Genomic DNA, 22,058 nt, shown 5'->3' on the forward strand with positions numbered 1-22,058 from the left:
AAGTTTAAAATCTGTGAGTTGAAGGCACACATCACAAAGAAGTTTCTGAGAATGCTTTTGTCTAGTTTTTATGTGAAGATATTCCCGTTTCCAATGAAGGCCAGAAACTGGTCCAAATATACACTTGCACAGTCTACAAAAAGAGCGTTTCAAAGCTGCTCTATGAAAAGGTATGTTCAACTCAGTGAGTTGCATGCAAACATCAGAAACAAGTTTCTGAGAATGCTTCTATCTAGTTTTTATGTGAAGATATTTCATTTTCCACCATAACCCTCAAAGCGCTCCCAAAGTACACATGCAGAATCTACAAAAAGAGTATTTCAAAGCTGCTCTATCAAAAGAAAGGTTCAAGTCTCTGAAGTGAATGCTAATATCACAAAGTAATTTCCTAGAATGCTTCTGTCTAGTTGTGAGAGGATATACCCGTTTCCAACGAAGGCCGCAAAGCAGTCCAAATATCCACTTACAGATTCTACAAAAAGACTGTTTCAAAACTGCTCTATGAAAAGGTGTGTTCAACTCTGTGAGATGAATGCACACATCACAAAGAAGTTTCTGAGAATGCTTCTGTCTAGTTTCTATGTGAAGATATTTCCATTTCCACCATAGCCCTCAAAGCGATCGAAATGTCCACTTGCAGATTCTACAAAAAGAGTGTTTCAAAACTGCTCTATTTAAAGGAAGGTTCAACTCTGTGAGTTGAATGCACACATCCCAAAGAAGTTTCTGAGAATGCTTCTTTCTAATTTTTTTCTGAAGATCCTTCCTTTCCAAACGTAGCCCTCAAAGCGCTCCTAATGTCCACATGCAGATTCCACACAAAGAGTTTTTCAAAACTGTTCTGTCAAAAGGAAGTTTCAAATCTGTGAGTTGAATGCACACATCACTAAGAAGTTTATGAGAATGCTTCTGTCTAGTTTTTATGTGAAGATATTTCCTTTTCCACCTTAGCACTCAAAGCGATCCAAATGTCCACTCACAGATTCTGCAAATAGAGAGTTTCAAAACTGCTGTATCAAAAGGAAGTTTCATCTCTCTCAGTTGAATGCACACATCACAAAGAAGTTTCTGAGTATACTTCTGTCAAGTTTTTATGAGAAGATATTCCCGTTTCCAATGAAGGCCACAAAGCAGTCCAAATATCCGCTTGCAGACTCTAAAAAAAGAGTGTTTCAAAACTGCTGTAAGAAACGGTATGTTCACCTCTGTGAGTTGAATGCAAACATCACAAATAATTTTCTGAGAATGCTTCTGTCTAGTTTTTATGTGAAGATATTCCCGTTTCCAACGAAGGCCTCAAATCGGTCTAAATATCCACTTGCAGATTCTAGAAAAAGAGTCTTTCAAAACTACTCTATGAAAAGGTATGTTCAACTCTTTGAGCAGAAGGCAAACATCACAAAGAAGCTTCTCAGCAAGCTTCTATCTAGTTTTCATGTGAGGATATTTTCTTATCTAGAATAGCCCTCAAAGCACTCCAAATATCCACTTGCAGTTTCTACAAAAAGAGTTATTCAAAACTGGTCAATCAAAACATAGGTTCAGCTCTGTGAGTTGAATGGACACATCACAAAGAAGTTTCTGAGAATGCTTCTGTCTAGTTTTTATGTGAAGATATTTCCTTTTCCAGAAGAATAGACCTCAAAGCGCTTCAAATGTCCACTTGCAAATTCTACAAAAAGAGTGTTTCAAAACTGCCCTATCAAAAGGAAGGCTCAAATCTGTGAGTTGAATGCACACATCCCAAAGAAGTTTCTGAGAATGCTTCTGTCTAGTTTTTATGTGTAGACATTTCCTTTTCAAAGATAGCTCTCAAAGCACTCCAAATATCCACTTGCGGATTCTACAAAAAGAGTATTTCAAGGCTGTTCTAGTAAAGAAAAGGTTCAACTCTGTGAGTTGAATGCACACAACACAACCCAGTTACTGAGAATTCTTTGTCTAGTTTTCATATGAAGATATTTCCTTTTCTACCACAGGCCTCAAGGCACTCCAAATGTCCCCTTGCAGATTCTACACAAAGAGTGTTTCAACACTCCTTTATCAAAAGGAAGGTTCAACTCTGTGAGTTGAATGCATACATCACAAAGTTGTTTCTGAGAATCCTTCTGTCTAATTTTTATGGGAAGTTAATCACGTTTCCAATGAAGGCCACGAAGCACTCCAAATATCCACTTGAAGTTTTTACGAAAAGAGTGTTTATAAACTGCTCTACGAAAAGGAAGGTTCATCTCTGTGAGTTGAATGCAAACATCACAAAGAAGTTTCTGAGTATGCTTTGTCCAGTTTCTGTGTGAAGATATTCCCTTTTTCCCAAGAAGGCATCAAACCGGTCCACATATCCATATGCAGATTCCACAAAAAGAGTTTTTTGAAACTGCTCTATGAAAAGCAAAGTTCAACTCTGTGAGGTGAATGCACACATCACAAAGAAGATTCTGAGAATGCTTCTATCTAGTTTTTATGTGAAGTAATTTCCTTTTCCACAATATGCCTGAAAGCGCTCCAAATATCCACTTGCAGACTCTACAAAAAGAGTTATTCAAAACTGGTCAATCAAAACATAGGTTCAACTCTGTGAGTTACGTGGACACATCAAAAAGAAGTTTCTGAGAATGCTTCTGTCTAGTTTTTATGTGAAGATATTTCCTTTTCCAGAATAAACCTCAAAGCGCTCCAAATGTCCACTTGCAAATTCTACAAAAAGAGTGTTTCAAAACTGCCCTATCAAAAGGAAAGCTCAAATCTGTGAGTTGAATGCACACATCCCAAAGAAGTTTCTGAGAATGCTTCTGTCTAGTTTTTATGTGTAGACATTTCCTTTTCAAAGATAGCTCTCAAAGTGCTCCAAATATCCACTTGCAGATTCTACAAAAAGAGTATTTCAAGGCTGTTCAACTCTGTGAGTTGAATGCACACAACACAACCCAGTTACTGAGAATGCTTCCTCTAGTTTTCATAAGAAGATATTTCCTTTTCTACCACAGGCCTCAAAGCACTCCACATGTCCGCTTGCAGATTTTACAAAAAGAGTGTTTCAACACTGCTCTATCAAAAGGAAGGTTCAACTCTGTGAGGTGAATGCACACATCACAAAGAAGTTTCTGAGAATGCTTCTGCCTAGTTTTTATGTGAAGATACTCCCATTTCCAATTAAGGCCTCAAACCTTTCCAAATATCCACTGGCAGATTCTATAAAAAGAGTGTTTCAAAACTGCTCTATCAAAAGAAATGTTCAACTCGGTGAGTTGAATGCACACATTACAAAGAAGTTTCTGAGACTGCTTCTGTCTAGTTTTTAATGTGAAGATCTTTCCTTTTCCACCATAGCCCACAAAGCACTCCAAAAGTCCACTTGCAGATTCTACTAAAAGAGTCAAAACTGCTTTATCAGAAGGAAGGTTCAACTCTCTGAGTTGAATGCACACATCACAAAAAAGTTTCTGAAAATGCTTCTGTCTAGTTTTTATGAGAATATAATATCGTTTACAAAGAAGGCCACAAAGCAGTCCAAATATGCACTTGCAGATTCTACAAAAAGAGTCTGTAAAAACTCCTCTACCAAAAGGAAGGTTCAACTCTGTGAGTTGAGTGCACACATCACAAATAAGTTTCTGAGAATGCTTCTGTCTAGTTTTTATGTGAAGATATTCCCGTTTCCAATGAAGGCCTCATACCTGTCCAAATATCGACTTGCAGTTTCCAGAAAACGACGGTTGCAAAACTGCTCTATCAAAAGAAGGTTTCAACTCTGTGAGTTGAATGCACACATCACAAAGAGGTTTCTGAGAATTATTCTGTCTAGTTTTTAAGTGAAGATATTTCCTTTTCCACAGTAGTCCTCAAAGAGCTCCAAATGTCCACATGCACATTCTACAAATAAAGTGTATCAAAACTGCTCTATCGAAAAGAAGGTTGAACTCTGTGAGTTGAATGTGCACGCACATAACAAAGAAGTTTCTGAAGAATGGTTCTGTGTAGTTTCTATGTGAAGATATTGCCTTTTCCACCATAGCCCTCAAAGCGCTCCAAGTGTCCACTTGCAGATTCTACAAAAAGGGTGTTTCAAAACTGCTCCATCAGCAGGAAGGTTCAACTCTGTGAGTTGAATGCAGACATCACAAAGAAGTTTCTGAAAATGCTTCTGTCTAGTTTTTATGTGAAGATATTTTATTTTCCACCATAGGCCTCAAAGCGCTCCAAATGTTCACTTGCTGATTCTGCAAATAGAGTGTTTCAAAACTGCTCTATCAAAAGAAAGGTTCAATTCTGTAACTCGAATGCACACATCGCAAAGCAGTTTCTGAAAATGCTTCTGTCAAGTTTTTATGACAAGATATTTCCGTTTCCAAAGAAGGTCTCAAAGCGCTACGATGTCTGCTTGCAGATCCTAAAAGCAGAGTGTTTCAAAACTGCTCTATCAAAAGAAAAATTCAACTCGGTGAACAGAATGCACACATCACAAAGAAGTTTCTGAAAAGGCTTATGTCAAGTTTTTATGAGAAGATATTCCCATTTCCAATGAAGGCCTCAAACCGGTCCAAATATCCACTTGCAGATTCTAAAAAATAGTGTTTCAAAACTACTCTATCAAAAGAAAGTTTCAACTCGGTGAGTTGAATGCACACATCACAAAGAAGTTTCTGAGAATGCTTCTGTCTAGTTTTTATGTGAAGATATTATATTTTCCAGAATAGACCTCAAAGCACTCCAAATGTACACTTGCAGATTCAACAAAAAGAGTGTTTCAAAACTGCTCTGTCAAAAGGAAAGTCCAACTCTGTGTGTTAAATGCAAACATCACAAAGTAGTTTCTGAAAATGCTTCTGTCTACTTATGAGAAGATATGCCCATTTCCAATGAAGGCCACAAAGCAGTCCAAATATCCACTTGCAGATTCCACAAAAAGAGTGTTTATAAACTGCTCTACGAAAAGGTGTGTTCAACACTGTGAGCTGAATGCACACATCACAATATAGGTTCTGAGAATGCTTCTGTCTAGTTTTTATGTGAAGATATTTCCATTTCCACCATAGCCCTCAAAGTGCTCCTAATGTCCACTTGCAGATTCTACAAAAAAGAGTGTTTCAAAACTGCTCCATCAAAAGGAAGGTTCAACTCTGTGGGTTGAATGAACACATCCCAAAGAAGTTTCTGAGAATGCTTCAGTCTAGTTTTTATGTGAAGATATTTCCTTTTTATTTTATTTATTTATCATTATTATTATTATTCTTTAAGTTTTAGGGTACATGTGCACAATGTGCAGGTTAGTTACATATGTATACAGGTGCCATGCTGGTGTGCAGCACCCACTAACTCGTCATCTAGCATTAGGTATATCTAGCAATGCTATCCCTCCAACCTCCCCCTACCGCACAACAGTCCCCAGACTGTGATGTTTCCCTTCCTGTGTCCATGTGTTTTCAATGTTCAGTTCCCACCTATGAGTGAGAATATACTATGTTTGGTTTTCTGTTCTTGCGATAGTTTACTGAGAATGATGATATTTCCTTTTTCAACATAGCCCTCTAAGAGTTCCAAATGTCCATTTGCAGATCCTACAAAAAGAGTGTTTGAAAACCGCACTGTAAAAAGGTACGTTCAACTCTATGAGTTGAATGCAAACATCCAAAGATGTTTTGAGAATGCTTCTGTCTAGTTTTACTGTGAAGATATTTCCTTTTCCACCATTGCCCTCAAAGCGCTCTAAGAGTACACTTGCAGATTATACGAAAAGAGTGTTTGAAATCTGCTCTATGAAAAGGTATGTTCTATGTGAAAAGGTATGTTCAACTATGTGAGTTGAATGCAAACATTACAAAGAAGTTTCTGATAATGCTTCTGTCTAGTTTTTGTTAGAAGATATTTTCTTCTCCACCATAGCCCTCAAAGCCCTCCAAATGTCCACTTGCAAACCCTACAAAAAGAGTGTTTCAAAACTCCTTTATTGAAAGGGAAGTTCAACTCTGTGAGTTGAATGCACACATCACAAAGAAGTTTCGAACAATGTTTCTGTCTACTTTTTATGTGAAGATATACCCGTTTCCAACGACTGCCTCAAAGCGGTCCAAATATACACTTGCGGATTCTACAAAAAGAGTGTTTCAAAGCTGCTCTATGAAAAGGTATGTTCAACTCTGTGAGTTGAATGCAAACATCACAAAGAAGTTTCTGAGACTGCTTATTTCTAGTTTTTATGTGAAGATAATTCATTTTCCACCATAACCCTCAAAGCGCTCCAAATGTACACTCGCAGATTCTACGAAAAGTGTATTTCAAAACTGCTCTATCAAAAGGGAGGTTCAACTCTGTGAGTTGAAGGCAAACATCACAAAGAAGTTTCCGATAATTCTTCTGTCTAGTTATGAGAATATATACCCATTTCCAACGAAGGCCACAATGCACTCAAAATATCCACTTGCAGATTCTACAAAAAGAGTGTTTCAAACTTGCACTATCAAAAGTATATTTCAACTCTGGGAGTTGAATGCACACATCACAAAGAAGTTTCTGAGAGTTCTTCTGTCTAGTTTTTATGAGACTATAATCCCGTTTCCAGCGAAGGCCACAAATCAGTCCAAATATCCACTTGCAGATTCTACAAAAAGAGCGTTACAAAACTGCTCTATCAAAAGGAAGGTTCTACTCTGTGAGTTGAATGCACACATCACAAAGAAGTTTCTGAGAATGCTTCTGTCTAGTTTTTACTTGAAGATATTCCCATTTCCAATGAAGACCTCAAAACCGTCCAAATATCCACTTGCAGATTCCACAAAAAGAGTGTTATAAAACTGCTCTATCCGAAGAAAAGTTCAACTCTGTGAGTTCAATGCACACATCACAAAGAACTTTCTGAGAATACTTCTGTGTAGTTTTTATGTGAAGATATTTCGTTTTCCACCACAGCTGTCAAAGCACTCCAAATGTCCACTTGCAGATTTTATGCAAATAGTGTTTCAAAACTTCTCAATGAAAACGAAGGTTCAACTCTGTGAGTTGAATGCACACATCACAAAGGAGTTTCTGAGAATGATTCTGTCTTGGTTTCATGTGAAGATATTCCTGTTTCAACCGTAGGCCTCAAAACGCTCCAAATATGCACTAGCAGATTCTACAAAAAGATTGTTCCAAAATTGCTCTATGAAAAGCGATGCTCAACTCTGTGAGTTGTATTCAATCATCACAAAGAAGTTTATGAGAAAGCTTCTGTCTCGTTCTTAAGTGAAGATATTTCCTTTTCCACCATTGGCCTCAAAGGTCTCCAAATGTTCACTTGCAAATTCTACAAAAAGAGTGTTTCAAGGCTGCACTTTCAAAAGAAATGTTCGACTCTGTGAGTTGAAGGCACACAACACAAGTTGCTTCTGAGAATGTTTCTGTATAGTTTTTATATGAAGATATTTCCTTTTCTACAACAGGCCTCAAAGCGCTCCAAATATCCACTTGCAGATTCTACACAAAGATTGTTTCAAATCTGCTCTATTAAAAGGAAGTTTCAACTCAGTGAGTTCAATGCATACATCACAAAGTAGTTTCTGAGAATTCTTCTGTCTTGTTTTTATGAGAATATAATCCCGTTTCCAACGTATGCCCCACAGCAGTCAAAATATCCACTTGCAGATTGTAGAAAACAGGGTTTCAAAACTGCTCTACCAAAAGGAAAGTTCACATCTGTGAGTTGAATGCACACATCACAAAGAAGTTTCTGAGAATGCTTCTGTCTGGTTTTTATATGAAGATATTCCCCTTTCCAACGAAGGCCTCAAACTGATCCAAATATCCACTTGCAGATTCTAAAAAAATAATGTTTCAAAACTGCTCTATCATAAGAAATTTTCAACTCTGCGAGTTGAATGCACACATCACTCAGAAGTTTATCAGAATGCTTCTGTCTAGTTTTTATGTGAAGATATAACCTTTTCCACCATAACCCTCAAATCACTCCAAATGTCCACTTGCAGATACTACAGAAAGAGTGTTTCAAAACTGCTCTATCGAAAGGAAAGTTCAACTCTGTGAGTTGAATGCACATGTCACAAAGAAGTTTCTAAGAATGCTTCTGTCTACTTTTTATGTGAAGATGTACCTGTTTCCAACGACAGCCTCAAAGTGGTCCAAATATACACTTGCAGATTCTACAAGAAGATTTTTCAAAGCTGCTCTATGAAAAGGTATGTTCAACTCTGTGAGGTGAATGCAAACATCACAAGTTTCTGAGAATGCTTCTGTCTAGTTTTTATGTGAAGTTATTTCATTTTGCACCATAACCCTTAAAGCACACCAAATGTACACTTTCAGATTCTACAAAAGGTGTATTTGAAAACTTCTCCATAAAAAGGAAGGTCCAACTCTGTGAGTTTAAAGCAAACATCACAAAGAAGTTTCTGAGAATACTTCTGTCTAGATATGAGAAGATATACCCGTTTCCAACGAAGGCCACAAAGCAGTCCAAATATCCACTTGAAGATTCTACAAAAAGAGTGTTTCAAACCTGCTCTATCAAAAGGAAGTTTCAACTCTGGGAGTTGAATGCATACATCAAAAAGTAGTTTCTGAGAATCCTTCTGTCCGGTTTTTGTTAGAATATAATCCCGTTTCCAAGGAAGGCCTCAAACTGGTCCAAATATCCACATGAAGATTCCACAAATAGAGTGTTTCAAAACTGCTTTATTCAAAGAAAGGTTCAACTCTGTGTTGAATGCACACATCACAAAGAAGAAGTTTCTGAGAATTCTTCTGTCTAGTTTTTATGTGGAGATATTTCCTTTTCCACAATAGCCCTCAAAGCGCTCCAAATGTCCACTTGCAGATTTTACACAAAGAGTGTTTCAAAACTGCTCTATGAAAAGGAAGTTTCAACTCTGTGAGTTGAATGCACACATCACAAAAAGTTTCTGAGATTGCATCTGTCTAGTTTTCATGAGAAGATATTCCTGTTTCATCCATAGGCCTCAAAACGCTCCAAATATCCACTTGCAGATTCTACAAAAAGAGTGTTTCAAAACTGCTGTATCAAAAGGAATGCTCAACTCTGTGAGCTGAATTCAATCATCGCAAAGAAGTTTCTGAGAAAGCTTCTGTCTATTTCTCTTGTGAAGATATTTCCTTTTCCACCATAGGCCTCAAAGCTCTCCGAATGTTCACTTGCAGATTCTACAAAAAGACTGTTTAAAAGCTGCATTATCAAAAGAAATATTCAAGTCTGTGGATTGAATGCACACATCACAATGAAGTTTTGGAGAATGCTTTTGTCTAGTTTTTATGGGAAGATAATCCCGTTTCCAACGAAGTCCTCAAACCGGTCCAAACATCCACTTGCAGATTCCACAAAAAGAGCGTTTCAAAACTGCTCTATCAAAAGCAATGTTCAACTCTGTGAGTTGAATGCAAACATAACAAAGAAGTTTCTGAGAATTCTTCTGTCTAGTTTTTCAGTGAAGATATTTCCTTTTCCACCATAGGCCTCAAAGCTCTCCAAATGTCCACTCACAGATTCTACAAAAAGAGTTTCAAAGCTCCTCCTCTATCAAAGGAAAGTTTCATCTCTGTGAGTTGAATGCACACAACACAAAGTATTTTCTGAGAATTCTTCTGTCTAGTTTTTATATGAAGATATCTCCTTTTCTACCATAGGCCTCAAAGTGCTCTAAATGTCAGTTTACAGATTCTTCACAAAGAGTGTTTCAAAACTGTTCTGTCCAAAGAAATTTCACGTCAGTGAGTTGAATGCACACATCTCAAAGAAGTTTCTGAGAATGCTTCCATCTGGTTTTTATATGAAGATATTCCCGTTTCCAATGAAGGCCTCACACAAGTCCAAATATCCACTTGCAGATTCTAAAAAAAGAGTGTTTCAAAACTGCTCTATCATAAGAAAGTTCAACTCTATGAGTTGAATGCACACATCACAAAGAAGTTTCTGAGAATGCTTCTGTCTAGTTTATATGTGAAGATATTTCCTTTTCCACAATCGCCCTCAAAGCACTCCAAATGTCCAGTTGCAGATTCGGCAACTAGAGTGTCTCAAAACTGCTCTATCAAAAGGAAGGTTCAACTCTGTGAGTAAAATGCCCACATCAAAAAGAAGTTTCTGAGAATTCCTCTGTCAAGTTTTCATGAGAAGGTATAACCGCTTCCAATGAAGGTCTCAATGCCGTCCAAATATCCACTTGCAGATTCTATAAAAAGAATGTTTCAAAACTGCTCTATGAAAAGGGACATTCAACTCTGTGAGTTGAATGCAAACATCCAAAGAAGTTTCTGAGAATGTTTCTGTCTAGATTTTATGTGAAGATAATTCCTTTTCCATCACAACCCTCAAAGCGATCCAAATATCCACATGCAGATCCTACAAAAAGAGTGTTTCAAATCTGCTCTATCAAAAGGAGGATTCAAATCTGTGAGTTGAGTGCACACGTAACAAAGAAGTTTCTGAGAATGCTTCTGTCTAGTGTTTATGTGAAGATATTGTTTTCCACAATAGCCCTCAAATCGCTCCAAATGCCCACTTGCAGATTCTACAAAAAGAGTGTCTCAAAACTGCTCTATCGAAAGCAAGGTTTAACTCCGTGAGTTGAAAGCACACATCACAAAGAAGTTTCTACGAATGCTTCTGTCTACTTTTTATGTGAAGATATACCCTTTTCCAATGACAGCCTCAAAGCGGTCCAAATATCCACTGGCAGATTCTTCAAAAAGAGTGTCTCAAAACTGCTCTATGGAAAGGTATGCTCAACTCTGTGAGTTGAATGCAAACACTTCAAAGGAGTTTCTGAGAATGCTTCTGTCTAGTTTTTATGTGAAGATATGTCATTTTCCACTATAACTCTCACAGCTCTCCAAATGTACACTTGGAGATTCTATGAAAAGAGTATTTCAAAACTGCTCTATCAAAAGGAAGGTTCAACCCTGTGAGTTTAATGCAAACTTCACAAAGTACTTTCTGAGAATGCTTCTGTCTAGTGATGAGAAGATATACCCATTTCCAAAGAAGGCCACAAAACAGTCAAAATATCCACTTGCAGATTCCACAAAAAAATTGTTTCAAACCTCCTCTATCAAAAGGAAGGTTCAACTCTGGGAGTTGAATGCATACATCACAAAGTAGTTAATGAGAATGCATCTGACTAGTTTTTATGAGAATATAATCCCGTTTCAAATGAAGGCCACAATGCAGTCAAAATATCCACTTGCAGATTCTATGAAAAGAGTGTTTCAAAACTGCTCTACCAAAAAAAAAGGTTCAGCTCTGTGAGTTGAATGGAGACAACACAAAGAAGTTTCTGAGAATCCTTCTGTCTAGTTTTTATGGGAAGATATTCCCATTTCCAAAGAAGGCCTCAAACCAGTACAAATATCCACTTGCAGATTCCACAAAAAATGTGTTTCAAAACTGCTCTATCAAATGAAAGGTTCAAATCTGTGAGTTGAAGGCACATATCTAAAAGAAGTTTCTGAGAATCCTTCTGTCTACTTTTTATGTGACGATATACCCGTTTCCAATGAAGGCCTCAAAGCAGTACTAATATGCACTTGCAGATACTACAAAAAGAGTGTTTCAAAGCTGCTCTATGAAAAGGTATGTTCATGTTTGTGAGTTGAATGCAAACATCAAAAAGAAGTTTCCGAGAATGCTTCTGTCTAGTTTTTACGTGAAGATATTTCATTTTCCACCGTAACCATCAAAGCGCTCCAAATGTACAATTGCAGATTCTACGAAAAGAGTATTTCAAAACTGCTACAACAAAAGGAAGGTTCACCTCTGTAAGTTGAATGCAAACATCACAAATAACTTTCTGAGAATGCTTCTGTCTAGTTATGAGAAGATAAACCCGATTCCAACGAAGGCCACAAAGCAGTCAAAATATTAACTTGCTGATTCTACAAAAACAGTGTTTCAAAACTGCTCTACCAAAAGGAAGCTTCAACTCTGTGAGTTGACTACGGACATCACAAAGAAGTTTCTGAGAATCCTTCTGTCTATTTCTTATATGAAGATAATCCCGTTTCCAATGAAGGCCTCAAACCTTTCCAAATATAAACTTGCAGATACCCCAAAAAGAGTATTTCAAAATTGCTGCTATGAAAAGTTATGTTCAACTCTGTGAGTTGAATACAAACATCACAAAGAAGTTTCTGAGAATGCTTCTGTCTAGTTTTTATGTGAGGATATTTCCTTTTCCACCGTAGCCCTCAAGGGGCTCCAAATGTCCACTTGCGGATTCTACAAAAATAGTGTTTCAAAACTGCTCTATCGAAAGGAAGGTTCGACTCTGTGAGTTGAATGCACACATCACAAAGAAGTTTCTAAGAACGCTTCTATCTTCTTTTTATGTGAAGATATGCCCGTTTCCAATGACGGCCTCAAAGTGGTACAAATATACACTTGCAGATTCTACAAAAAGAGTTTCTCAAAGCTGCTCTATGAAAATGTATGATCAACTCTGAGAGTTGAATACAAACATCACAAATAAGTTTCTGAGAATTCTTCTGTCTAGTTTTTATGTGTAAATATTTCATTTTCCACCATAACCCTCAAGCGCTCCAAATGTACACTTGCAGATTCTATGAAAAGAGTGTTTCAAAACTGCACTATCAAAAGGAAGGTTCAACTCTGTGAGTTGAATGCACACAACACAAAGTGGTTTCTGAGAATGCTTCTGTCTAGTTTTTATATGAAGATATATCCTTTCCTACCGTAGGCCACAAAGCACTCCAAATGTCCGCTTGCAGATTCTACACAAAGAGTATTTCAAAACTGCTCTATCAAAAGGAAGATTCACCTCTGTGAGATGAATGCACACATCACAAAGAAGTTTATGAGAATGCTTATGTCTAGATTTTATGTGAAGATATTCCTGTATCCAACGAAGCCCTCAAACCTGTTCAAATATCCACTTGCAGATTATAAAAAAAAATTTTCAAAACTCCTCTATCAAAAGAAAGGTTCAACTAGGTGAGTTGAAGGCACACGTTACAAAGAAGTTTCTGAAAATGCTTGTGTCTAGTTTTTATGAGAAGATATTTCCTTTTCCAACATAGCCCTAAAAGCACTCCAATTGTCCACATGCAGATTCTACAAAAAGAGTGTTTCAAACTGCTCTATCAAAAGCAAGGTTCAACCCTGTTAGTTGAATGCATACATCCCAAAGTAGTTTCTGAAAATGCTTCTATCTAGTTTTTATGAGAAGATAAGCCCGTTTCAAACGAAGGCCACAAAGCGGTCCAAATATCCACTTGCAGATTCTACAAAAAGAGTGTTTCAAAACTTTTGATAGAGCTATCAAAAGGAAGGTTCAACTCTGTGAGTTGAATGCATACATCACAAAGGAATTTCTGAGGACTTTTATGTCTAGTTTTTATGAGAAGATAATCCAGTTTCCAACGAAGGCCACAAAGCAGTCAAAATATCCACTTGCAGATTCTATAAAATGAATGTTTAAAAACAGCTCTACCAAAAGGAAAGTTCAACTCTGTGAGTTGAATGCAAACATCACTAAGAAGTTTCTGAGATTGCTTCAGTCTAGTATTTATGGGGAGATATTTCCGTTTCCAATGAAGGCCTCAAACCGCACCAGTGATCCACTTGTAGATTCCACAAAAAGAGTGTTTAAAACTACTCTGTCAAAACCAAGGTTCAACTCTGTGGGTTGAAGGCCCACATCACAAAGAAGTTTCTGAGAATGCTTTCGTCTACTTTGTAGGTGAAGATATTTCCTTTTCCACCATAGGCCTCAAAGCTCTCCAAATGTCCGCTTGAAGATTCCACACAAAGAGTGTTTCAAAACTGCTCTACCAAAAGGAAGATTCATCTATGTGAGTTGAATGCACACATCACAAATTAGTTTCTGAGAATGCTTCTGTCTAGTATTTAAGTTAAGATATTCCCGTTTCCAATGAAGCCTCAAACCAGTCCAAATATCCTCTTGCAGATTCTAAAAAAAAAGTGTTTCAAAACTGCTCCATCAAAAGAAAAGTTCAACACTGTGAGTTGAAATCACACATCAAAAAGAAGTTTCTGAGAATGCTTCTGTCTAGTTTTTATGTGAAGATATTCCCTTTTCCAATGAAGGCCTCAAACTGGTACGAATATCCACTTGCAGACACAAAAAAAAATAGTGTTTCAAAACTGCTCTATTAAAAGAAATTTACAACGCGGTGAGTTGAATGCACACATCCCAGTGAAGTTTCTGAGAATGCTTCTGTCAACTATTTATGAGAAGATATTCCCGTTTCCAATGAAGGCCACAGAGCAGTCCAAATATCCACTTGCAGATTCTTAAAAAGAGGGTTTCAAAGCTGCTATTTGAAAAGATATTTTCAACTCTGTGAGGTGAATGTAAACATCACAAAGAAATTTCTTAAAATATTTCTTTCTATTTTTTATGTGAAGATATTCCCGTTTCCAACAAAGGCATCAAACCGGTCTAAATATTCACTTGCAGATTCTACAAAAAGAGTGTTTCAAAACTCCTCTATGAAAAGCATGTTGAAATCTGCTAGTTGAATGCAATCATCACCAAGAAGTTTCTGAGAATGCCTCTGCCTAGATTTTAGGTGAAGATATTTCCTTTTCCACCATAGCCCTCAAATCGCTCCAAATGTCCACTTGTAGATTCTACAAAAAGAGTGTTTCAAAACTGCTCTACGAAAAGAAAGACTCAACACTGTGAGTTGAATGCTCACAACATAGGAATTTTCTGAGAATTCTTCTGTCTAGTTTTTATGTGAGTATATTTCCTTTTCCACCTTGGAATCAAAGAGATCCAAATGTCCTCTTGCAGATTCTACAGAAAGAGTGTTTCAAAATTTTGGATAGAGCTATCAAAAGGAAGGGTCTACTCAGCGAGTTGAATGCATACATCACAAAGTAGTTTCTGAGAATGATTCTCTCTAGTTTTTATGAGAAGATATTTCCTTTTATACCACAGCCTTCACAGCATTCCAAATGTCCACTTGCGGATCCTGCGAATAGAGTGTTTCAAAACTGCTCTATGAAAAGGAAGGTTCAATTCTGCTAGTTAAATGCACACATCACAAAGAAGTTTCTGAGAATGCTTCTGTCAAGTTTTTATGAGAATATATTCCCTTTTCCAACGAAGGCCACAAAGCAGTCCAAATATCCACTTGCAGATACTGCAAAAAGAGTGTTTCAAACTGCTCCATGAAAAGGTAAGTTTAACACAGTGAGTTGAATGCACACATCACAAAGAAGTTTCTGAGAATGCTTCTGTCTAGTTTGTATTTGAAGATATTTTCTTTTCCACCTTGGCATTAAAGCGCTCCAAATTTCCACCTGCAGATACTCCAAGATAGTGTTTCACAACTTCTTTACCAAAAAGAAAGTTCAACTCTGTAAGTTGAATGCATACATCACAAAGTAGTTTCTGAGAATGCTTCTGTCTAATTTTTATGAGAAAATAATCCCGTTCCGAACGAAGGCCACAAAGCAGTACAAATATCCACTGGCAAATTCTACAGAAAGTGTGTTTAAAAGCTGCTCTACAAAAATGTATGTTTAACTCTGTGAGTTCAATGCAAACATCACAAAGAAGTTTCTGAAGATGCTTCTGTCTAGTTTTTATGTGAAGATATTCCCGTTTCCAAGGAAGACCTCAAAGTGTTCCAAATGTCCACATGCAGATTCTAAAAAGAGAGTGCTTCAGAACTACTGTATGAAAAGTAAGGTTCAACTCTGTGAGTTGAATGCTCACATCACAAAGCAGTTTCTGAGAATGCTTCTGTATAGTTTTTATGCGAGGATATTTCCTTTCCCTCCATAGAACACAAAGCGCTCCAAATGTCCACTTGCAGATTCTACAAAGAGAGTGTTTCAAAACTGCTCTATTAAAAGAAATGTTCAACTCTGTTAGTTGAATTCACACATCACAAAGCAATTTCTGAGAATGCTTCTGTCTAGTTTTATGTGAAGATATTTCCATTTACAACTTGGCCTCAAAGCCTTCCGGATGTCCACTTGCAGATTCTACAAAAAGAGTGTTTCGAAACTGCTCTATAAAAAGGAAGGTTCAACTCTGTGTTTTCAATGCATACATCACAAAGTAGTTTCTGAAAATGCTTCTGTCTGGGTTTTATGAGAAGATAATCCCGTTTCCAAAGAAGGCCACAATGCAGACCAAATATCCACTTGCAGATACTACAAAAAGAGTGTTTAAAAACTGCTCCACCAAAAGGCAGGTTCAACTCTGTGAGTTGAATGCAAACATTCCAAAGTAGTTTGTGAGAATGCATTTGTCTAGTTTTTACGGGAAGATATTCCCGTTTCCAATGAAGAGTTAAGAGCGGTCTAAATATACACTTGCAGATTCTACAAAAAGAGTGTTTCAAAGCTACTCTATGAAAAGCTATGTTGAATTCTTTGAGATGAATGTAAACATCACAAAGAAGTTTCTGAGAATGCTTCTGTCAAGTTTTTATGTGAAGATATTTCTTTTTCCACCATAGGCCTCAAAGCTCTCCAAGTGTCCACTTGCAGATTCTCCAAAAAGAGTGTTTCTAAGCTGCTCTATCAAAGAAAAGTTTCAATTCTGCGAGTTGAATTCACACAACACATAGCAGTTTCTGAGAATGCTTCTGTCCACTTTTTATATGAAGATATTTCCTTTTCTACTTAGGCTTCAAAGTGCTCCAAATGTCTGCTTGCAGATTTTGCAGAAAGAGTGTGTCAAAACTGTTCCATCAAAAGGAAGGTTCATCTTTGTGAGTTGAATGCAAACATCTCAAAGAAGTTTCTGAGAATGCTTCTGTCTAGTTTTTAAATGAAGATATTCCAGTTTCCAACGAAGGCCTCAGACCGGTCCAAATATCCACTTGCAGATTCTTCAAAAGGAGTGTTTGAAAACTGCTCTATCAAAAGAAAGGTTCAACTCTGTGAGTTGAATGCAAACATCACAAAGAAGTTTCTGAGAATGCTTCTGTCTAGTTTTTATGGGAAGATATTCTGATTTCCATCAAAGGCCTCAAAGCTTTCCAAATATCCACTTGCAGATTCCACAGAAAGAGTGTTTCAAAACTGCTGTATCAAAAGCAAAGTTCAACTCTGAGATTTGAATGCACACACGCAAAAAAGTTTCTGAGAATGCTTCTGTCAAGTTTTTACAAGAAGATATTACCGTTTCCAAAGAAGGCAACAAAGCAGTACAAATATCCACTTGCAGATTCTACAAAAAGTGTGTTTAAAAACTGCTCTAAGAAAATCTATGTTCAACTCTGTGAGCTGAATGCAAACATAACAAAGAAGTTTCTGAGAATGCTTCTGTCTAGTTTTTATGTGAAGATATTACCGTTTCCAATGAAGGCCTCAAACGGGTCTAAATATCCCCTTGCAGATTCTAAAATAGAGTGTTTCAAAACTGCTCTATGAAAAGGCATGTTCAACTCTGTGAGTTGAATGCAAACATAACAAATAAGTTTCTGAGAATGCTTCTGTCTAGTTTTTATGTGAAGATATTTCCTCTTCCACCATAGCCCTCAAAGTGCTCCAAATGTCCACTTCCACATTCTGCAAACAGAGTGTTTCAGATCTACTGTATGAAAAATAAGGTTCAATTCTGTGATTTGAATGCTCACATCACAAAGCAGTTTCTGAGAATGCTTCTGTCTAGTTTTTATGTGAAGATATTTCCTTTTCCACCTTGGTCTCAAAGCCCTCCAAATGTCCACATCAGATTCTACAAAAAGAGTGTTTCAAAACTGCTCTACAAAAGGGAAGGTTCAACTCTGTGAGTTGAATGCACACATCACAAAGTAGTCTCTGAAAATGTTTCTGTCTAGATTTTATGAGAAGATAATCCCGTTTCCAATGAAGGCCACAAAGCAGTCCAAATGTCCACTTGCAGATACTAAAAAAAGTGTGTTTAAAAACTGCTCCACCAAATGGAAAGTTCAATTCCATGAGTTGAATGCAAACATCACAAAGAAGTTTCTGAGCATGGTTCCGTCTATTTTTTATGTGAAGTTATTTCATTTTCCACCATAGCCCTCAAAGCGCTACAAATGTCCACTTGCAGATACTGCAAATACAGTGTTTCAAAACTACTCTATCGAAAGGAAAGTTCAACTCTGTGAGTTGAATACACACATCAGAAAGAAGTTTCTGAGCATGCTTCTGTCATGTTTTTATGAGAAGATACTCCCTTTTTCAACAAAGGCAACAAAGCAGTCCAAATATCCAATTGCAGATTCTACAAAAAGTGTGTTTAAAAACTGCTCTATGAAAAGGAATATTCAACTCTGTGAGTTGAATGGAAACATCACAAAGAAGTTTCCGAGAATCCTTCTATCTAGCATTTATGTGAAGATATTGCCTTTTCCAATGAGGGCCTCAAACCGGTCTATATATCCACTTGCAGATTCTACAAAAAAAGTGTTTCAAAACTGCTCTATGAAAAGAAAGGTTCAACTCGGTGAGTTGAATGCACACATCACAAAGAAGTTTCTGAGAATGCTTCTGTCTAGTTTTTATGTGAAGATACTTCCTTTTCCACTGTAGCCCTCAAAGAGCACCAAATGTCCACTTTCAGATACTGCAAAAAGAGTGTTTCAAAACTGCTCTATGAAAAGAAAGCTTCAACTGTGTGAGTTGAATGAACACATCACAAAGAAGTTTCTGAGAATGCTTCTGTCTAGTTTTTATGTGAAGATATTTCCTTTTCCACCATAGGCCTCAAAGCTCTCCAAATGTACACTTGCAGATAGTATGAAAAGTGTTTCAAAGCTGCTCCATCAAAGGAAAGGTTCAATTCTCTGAGTTGAATGCATGCAACCAAAGTAGTTTCTGAGAGTACATTTGTCTAGTTTTTATGTGAAGATATTTTCTTTTCTACCATAGGCCCCAAATATCTCCAAATGTCCACTTGCAGACACTACACAAAGAGTGTTTCAAAACTGCTCTATCAAAAGGAAGTTTCACGTCTGTGAGTTGAATGCACACATCAAAAAAAAAGTTTCTGAGAATGCTTCTGTCTAGTTTTTATGTGAAGATATTGCCGTTTCCAACGAAGGCCTCAAACCGGTCCAAATACCCACTTGTAGATTCTAAAAACATAGTGCTTCAAAACTGCTCTATTAAAAGTAAGGTTCAACTATCTGAGTTGAATGCAAACATCACAAAGAAGTTTCTGAGAATGCTTCTGTATAGTTATGATAAGATACAGCCTTTTCCAACGAAGGACACAAAGTAGCCCAAATATCCAATTGCAGATTCTACACAAAAGTGTTTCAAAACAGCTGTTTCAAAACAGAAGCTTCAACTCTGTGAGTTGAATGCAAGCATCACAAAGAAGTTTCTGAAAATGCTTCTGTCTATTTTTTATAGGAATGTATTCCCGCTTCCAATGAAGGCCTCAAACCAGTCCAAATATCCACTTGCTGATTCCACAAAAAGAATGGTACAGAACTGCTCTTTCAAAAGCAAAGTTCACCTCTGTGATTTGAATGCCCACATCACAAAGAACTTTCTGAGGATGCTTCCGTCCAGTTTTTATGCAAAGATATTTCGTTTTCCACCATAGTTCTTAAAGCTCTCCACATTTCCACTTGCAAATTCTACAAAAAGAGTGTTTCAAAGCTGCTCTATCAAAGGAAATGTACAACTCTGTGAGTTGAATGCACAAAACACAAAGTAATTTCTCAGAATCCTTCTGTCTAGTTTTTACATGAATATATTTCCTTTTCTACCATAGGCTTCAAAGCGCTCCAAATGTCCCTTTGCAGATTCTACAGAAAGAGTGTATCAAAACTGCTCTATAAAAAGGATCCTTCACTTCTTTGAGGTGAATGCAAACATCACAAATAACTTTCTGAGAATGCTTCTGTATGATTTTTATGTGAAGATATTTCCTTTTCCACCACAGCCCTCAAAGCTCTCCAAATGTCCACCTGCAGATTCTAAGAAAAGAGTGTTTCAAAACTGCTCTATCAAAAGAAAGGTTCAACTCTGTGAGAATGCACACATCAAAAAGAAGTTTCTGAGAATGCTTCTGTCTAGTTTTTAAGTGAAGATATTGCCTTTTCCACCATTACCCACATAGTGCTCCAAATGTTACTTGCAGATTCTGTAAATAGAGGGTTTCAAAACTGCTCTAGCAAAACGTAGGTACAACTTTGTGAGTTGAATGCGCACATCACAAAGGAGTTTCTGAGAATGCTTCTGTCAAGTTTTTATTACAAGATATTCCCGTTTCCAATGAAGACCGCAAAGCAGTCCAAATATCCACTTGCAGGTTCTACAAAAAAAGTGTTTAAAAACTCTTCTGCCAAAAGGAAGGATCAACTCTGTGAGTTTAATGCAAACGTCACAGAGAATTTTCTGAGAAGGCATCTGTCTAGTTTTTATGTGAAGATATTTCCTTTTCCACCATAGCCACAAAGTGCTCCAAATATCCACTTGCAGATTCTACAAAAAGAGTGTTTCAAAGCTGCTCTATCAAAAGCAAGGTTCAACCCTGTGAGGTGAATGCACACATCACAAGGTAGTTTCTGAGAATGCTTCTTTCTAGTTGTTATATTAATATATTTCCTTTTCTACCACAGGCCTCAAAGCAATCCAAATGTCCGCTTGCGGATTCTACAAAAAAAGTGTTACAAAACTGCTCAATCAAAAGGAAGGTTCACCTCGGTGACTTGAATGCACACATCACAAAGAAATTTCTAAGAATGCTTCTGTCTAGTTTTTATGGGAAGTTATTCCCGTTTCCAACGAAGGCCTCAAACCTATCCAAATATCCACTTGCAGATTCTGAAAAAAGAGTGCTTCAAAACTCCTCTATCAAAAGAAAGGTTCAACTCTGTGAGTTGAGTGCACACATCAAAAAGAAGTTTCTGAGAATGCTTCTGTTTGTTTTTTTTTTTTTTGAAGATGTTTCCTTTTCAACCATAGCCATCAAAGTGCTCCAAATGGCCACTTGAAGATACTGCAAAAAGTGTGTTTCAAAACTGATCTATCAAAGGGAAGGTTCAACTCTATGAGTTGAATGCAAACATCACAAAGAAGTTTCTGAGAATGCTTCTGTCTAGTTTTTATGTGAAGATATTTCAGTTTCCACCATAGCCCTCAAAGGTTTCCAAATGTCCACTTGCAGATTCTGCAAATAGAGTGTTTCAAAACGGCCCTATCAAAGGGAAGGTTCAACTCTATGAGTTGAATGCACACATCACAAAGAAGTTTCTCAGAATGCTTCTGTCAAGTTTTTATGAGAATATATCCCTGTTTCCAATGAAGGCCACAAAGCAGTCCAAATACCCACTTGCAGATTCTACAAAAATAGTGTTTCAAAACTGCTCTATGAAAAGTTATGTTCAACTCTGTGATTTGAATGCAAACATCAAAAGGAGTTTCTGAGAATTTTTTTCTAGTTTTTATTTTAAGACATTCCCATTTCCAATGAAGCCCACAAAACGGTGTAAATATCCACTTGCAGATACTACAAAAAGAGTGTTTCAAAACTGCTCTATGAGGAGGTATGTTCAACTCTATGATTTGAATGCATACATCACAAAGACATTTCTGAGAATTCTACTGTGTAGTTTTTCTGTGAAAATATTTCCTTTTCCACCAAAGCCCTCAAAGCTCTCCAAAAGTCCACTTTCAGATTCTACAAAAAATAGAGTTTTAAAACTGCTATATGAAAAGAAATGTTCAACAGTGTGAATTGAATGCACACATTGCAAAGAAGTTTCTGAGAAAGCTTCTGTCTAGTTTTTATGTGAAGGTATTTTCTTTTCCACCTTGGCCTCAAAGCTCTCCAAATATCCACTTGCAGATTCTACAAGAAGAGTTTTTCAAAACTACTTTATCAAAAGGAAGGTTCATCTCTGTGAGTTGAATGCACACATCACAAAGTAGTTTCTGAGAATGCTTCTGTCTACTTTTTAGGAGAAGATATTCCCGTTTCCAACGAAGGCCACAAAGCAGTACCAATATCCACTTGCTGATTCTACAAAAAGCGTGTTTCAAATCTGCTGTATAAAAAGTTATCTTCAACTCTGTGAGTTGAATGCAATCATCACAAAGAAGTTTCTGAGAATGCTTCTGTCTA

The sequence above is a fragment of the Gorilla gorilla genome, chromosome 19 (genome assembly GCF_029281585.2).
Source record: "Gorilla gorilla gorilla isolate KB3781 chromosome 19, NHGRI_mGorGor1-v2.1_pri, whole genome shotgun sequence".
Taxonomy (NCBI): domain Eukaryota; kingdom Metazoa; phylum Chordata; class Mammalia; order Primates; family Hominidae; genus Gorilla; species Gorilla gorilla.